The 4,880-nt window shown below is 40.5% G+C and overlaps 1 pseudogene; it reads right to left on the reverse strand.

Moving 5' to 3' along the window:
- Positions 1-4,385: 4,385 nt before the first annotated feature.
- Positions 4,386-4,610, reverse strand: LOC125101349 (uncharacterized; annotated as a pseudogene).
- Between the last annotated feature and the right edge of the window lie 270 nt (positions 4,611-4,880).

The raw sequence follows: 4,880 nt of genomic DNA on the forward strand, positions 1-4,880 counted from the left end.
TCTGACTTATCCCACTTAGCATAATACCTTCTAGAACCATCCCTATTGTCATGAATGGCAAGATTTTGTTCTTTTTTATGGCCGAGCAATATTCTATTTTATGAATATATACCATATCTTCTTTATCCATGCATCTATCAGTGAACTCTTAGGTTGCTTCCATAACTTGTCTTGCAAGTAATGCTGTCATAATCATAGGGGTGCATGTATCCTTTTGGGTTAGTGTTTTCATTTTAATGGGGAAAGAAACTATAAAAGGGCTCTGAATGAAGTGACACTGAGAAATTGAAGGAACTCTTACACACCATTGGTGGCAAGTAGGTCTAAGGGCAAATATTGTCCTTGAATGAAACACTTGGTTGAGGAATATGTTACTCGTGGTGCATATTGGGAACCTAGGGAAGAACATTTCCTCCTTCTCATGGAGGCAGTGAGATTCTGCCTCCTGCAGAAAAGTGTATAAGAGGAAGTGGAAATTTCTTGCAAATTAATGCTGGGATGTAGAACTGCTGTCTGGAGAGAGTTTGAAGGGGGCCCTAAGGCCAACAAGGATAGCTCAGTAGTTGGGCTTTATGGAGCTAGACTTCAAGCTTATTTGTGAGATCTGAGATTTTTGAGATTTGAGATCCATAGCTTTGAAATGATATTCTTGGTTTTCTTCTTTTATGCAAAGGACTGAGGGAAATGTTGGTTTATAGGAGAGAGCTGAATGACCAATTGATCCAGAGGGCCTGTAGTGCCTCTGCTGAACAAGCTAGGTTATCCAGAAACTAATGGAGAAACTAATACAGAATGGTCTGTCTCCCTTTTACCACCTACCTTCAGTTGGCAGTTGGTGTTGCCTGTAGAACTTAGAGGATGTATTCTAGAAGCCAGTTACTGGAAGACAGAGTTTAGCTTTGTTGCTTATTTTGGAACAATAACCTTGGTAGGCCCACCTATATCAATGACCTGTTACTACATAAAAAACTTAGGGACTTGAAACAATAACCATAATTTATTAGAGTTTTGTGGGTCGGCTGGGCTCAGCTGATCCATATTTTCTGCTCTACATAGTGTCAGGTGGTCTCACCTATATGACTGCATTCTTCTGGGGCTTGATGGTACATGGTGGTTTGTTTACACACATGCTGATTCATACTGATTATTGGGTTGGACTCCTCTTTACAAGTGGTGTGCCCACTAGAATAACTGAGCTTCATTACGTAGTAGCTCAGGGTTCTAAACACAAGTGGAAGGAGAAGCTGCCTGGTTTCTTGAGGCCTGGGTCTAGAATTCAAACAGCATGAATCACTTCTGTCACATACTGTTGGTCAACACAAAACACACAGGTAGCCCAGATGTAGTCTTGAACTCTTCATGGGCACATGCCTATAAAGATGGGAATATTTATTGGTGATCATCTTTGCTGACCATATACCACTCATGAGAGGTAAGTGATATCACAACTGAAAACAGTCACAGCCCCTCAAATGTTGAGCCAAGGGCACAGAGACATGGGCACATGTATACCCAGATTGTTCAGGATTCCATAAGCACATCTGGTATCTGTTTACCTCACTAAGATTGCCAGGTTGGGATCATAGGTGATCTGATAATTACATACACAGAGATCTTTTTTTACTTATTCTGCAGAGTAAACTGTCACAGAAAGAAAGAGCAGAGCAAATGCACAAATAATGATTTAATGATCCCAGAAATTATTCACCTCAAACTGTCAACTAAAATGCTGACCACTGATTTCAGGATTATAGAGACTTAGTCATAGTGGGAAACAGAGAGATTTAGAGGGACAGACTTAAGGTTAAATCCTGACTCCATAAGCTTTGTGATCTTGGAGAAATTATCTAATTCTCTGACTTTCATTTTCTTCATCTATAATATAGGGATAACTTCACTTCCTTCACAGAGTTGTTGAGAATATAAAGTACCTAGCACACAGATTCTTACAGGAAAGTAGTAAATATTAACTATTATTATCTTCGTATCATTTGCTATCACAATATGGCCCGCTACTTTAGGGCTTCCTAAGGAGCAGATAGCTCCTCCACACTCAAATGTAAAAATTTGGGAAAAGTATATATAAATCTTTCCAACTCCATGGGTATCCAGGTGGACCCTTGTCCTCCTAGTCATTTGGCTCAGTGAAGAAAGTCTTTGTCGTAACTTTTCCTTCTTCCTCTCTTACCTGTTACCACCAAATTTACTGTTTCCAAGTTTAAATTTTAGGTATTCAGCAGCTCTGTCCATTGGGGCATGGTTGTATATTGAATGTATCTGCTGAAACTTTATTCTGTCCGTGTTCTACTTTTCTTGGAGAAGATAAGAATTATCAATTAAGATCTAAAAAGCAGATTTCAAGAAGTATCCTGTAAGAAGAGAAGCTATGAAACTTTAAACATCCAGCGTTTCCTGGGATATTACTGAATTCAATTGTTTTCCCCTGTTAGAAGAGCATCTATTAGATCATATAGTAGCATGTCCAAATTTGAAGATATAAAAGTATGGACAGTGTAGATATTAAATTAGGAAGTGCATTTCCTGACTACGTATTTCTTACTGTGCCTCCTTAGGAAATCTTTGTCCTTCTGCCACAAGGACAGATGAGGGCTCTAGGCTCTCTCTGCCAATTCTTTGTTTGACTGCTAACCACTACTTTGTTACCTTTGCTTGGTGAATTAACCTTTTGTCTCAGTTCCAGGAACACGAACCATCATCCTCTTTTGACATTAGATAGATCTTCTTTTTTTTTAAGGAGGTAAGAGATGAAGATGCTAAATGAGCAGAAGAGCCAAACACGTGTTCTTCTTAAGATTAGACTTCCAGCTCTTTCTTCTCAGGTCATGTTATTTGATTGCCATAGCTAGCAGGTGGCTGAGCAGAATTCATTTGGACATTGTGCGTTTCCTTCTTCTAGGAAGAATAGATCCTGCTCCTCTCACTGTTCAGTAAATCTCAGAAAATATCCATGCATTTTGAAAATAGATGAATTGGGGTTTCTAAATGATTAGGAGTACTTGCAGAATTCCAGGAATGTGTCCTCTAATGGTCTCTGTTAGAACAAAGCTCTGTGAAAGAGAGAACCTTGTATTTCCCTTTGTTTTGACTGCAACAACAGAAATGTTTTAACTTTTTGTTTGATCTTTGGTTGTGAAGGAGACCTTTTTTTTTCTTAGTCCTCTTGCCTCAAATGACTTGCCTCCTTCCTCAGTTCTTTAAGGACAAAAATTATGCTGAGTAAGTAAACACGTAGAGAAGTAGAGTTTGATTAAATCAACACTGAGGTAAATCCCATTTTAGCTTTGTATAAAACAAAGCATAAGAATAACATTAATTAATTGATTATTTTTCATGAGTTTTTAAAAACATTTTTTATTCATTTTTGGAAGGGGGCGGAGGGCTTCTAGTATCACTGTTTGTTGAAGATCAGTTTCCCCAAGAAACAGATTCTGAGAAGGAGACGGTGTGCAGGAGACGTTGGGGGAAGGAAAGGAAGCAGGATTGGGCACAAGAGAAATTGGCTATGGTACAGACTCAGTAAAGGCCTCAGCTAAACCTGTGAGGAAGCTCGGAGTCTGGGATGGTTCTTCAGAGTTTTCCACAGTTGAAATGAGGGACCCGGAACTTTATACACTTCTGTCAATCAGCCACTGGATATGGGAACAGGGTGTGACTTATCTGAGGCAACGTTCTTCAGCCTGGGACACTCCTGGGGGGAAAAGAGCAGGAGAGTGCTGGCAGCTGAGGTTGAGGGCTGTGAGTTACAGCATTCCCAGCAACTACAAGTCTTTCAGTCACACGGGAATTCTGGGACAGGCATCACAGTCTTCATCACCTCTGAGACCTGGGCAACTGGATCCTTGTCTAGGGTCTGGCATTTTGGAGGGCTCCACTCTGACCCTACTGTTTTTCCCAGCCTTATGCTTCCTTAAAGGGCAAGAGTCTTAATGGTCAAAGCCTGCATTCCTTCTGACTGTACTTTGGATACTCAAGACCCTGAAGGCCCAAGGCTTTCCATCCTAGGCCACAGGGGTGACTGAGAGGCATTTGGGAGGGTAGATACACATAGTGGGCTGTCCACAAGCATCCACGTGAAGCCCTTTCTACCATGGAGAGTAGGAAGAGCAGAGCATCTGGGGATGTCCATTTGTATTGTGCTCCAGGCCCCATAAATACTAGGGGTCTGTCTTATTTGATAGCAGACCTTAACTCTCTGTTCAGCTGAAGAAGAGAAGACAATTAGGAGACTAATCTTTGGTTGTGGAGAGGCATGGGGCCACAGATGGGACTGGAACTCTGGTTATTGCCACTAGACTAGCTGCTCTCCTCACTGGAAAATATTTACTGAGATACAGATGGCTAAATTTTTCCTCTGATGCTTTGTCTTCTCAGAAAAAATTTTAGAACAATTCCAGTCTTCTTACTTTATTCGTGGAACTATTTGTGAGGATTAGAGTTAAAGTCTATAAGCCCTTTGCAATTCCCCGGAGAAAGGTACTGTAAAAACATAAGATATTAGAGTATAATCCTCAGAACACACTTATTTCAATTAGCAATAATCGTGCCTCGGATAAACCTCATTGGCTACGATACTGCCACTGCGCAAAGCTAGAACACACTTATTTCAGAGGGCCAGGAGAAGAGACTCTGAATTGTGGGTGCTGCCTGGCTTGCTAAACGCCAGGTTTAGCACTGAAGTGCTCTGTGATTGATAGGTCAATGGCTGCTAATTGATGAGGAGATTTTGTCAATGAGTAACAAGCACTTGAAGAAAGCCACATATTTGACCTGTTAAAACCCAAGTAAAGTAGTTATTGTGACTTTTAGAAATGTTACCACTAATAAATTGAGGTACTTTATGTCTTAAAATCTATAGTTTC

Source organism: Lutra lutra, chromosome 5, assembly GCF_902655055.1.
Source record: "Lutra lutra chromosome 5, mLutLut1.2, whole genome shotgun sequence".
Taxonomy (NCBI): Eukaryota; Metazoa; Chordata; class Mammalia; order Carnivora; family Mustelidae; genus Lutra; species Lutra lutra.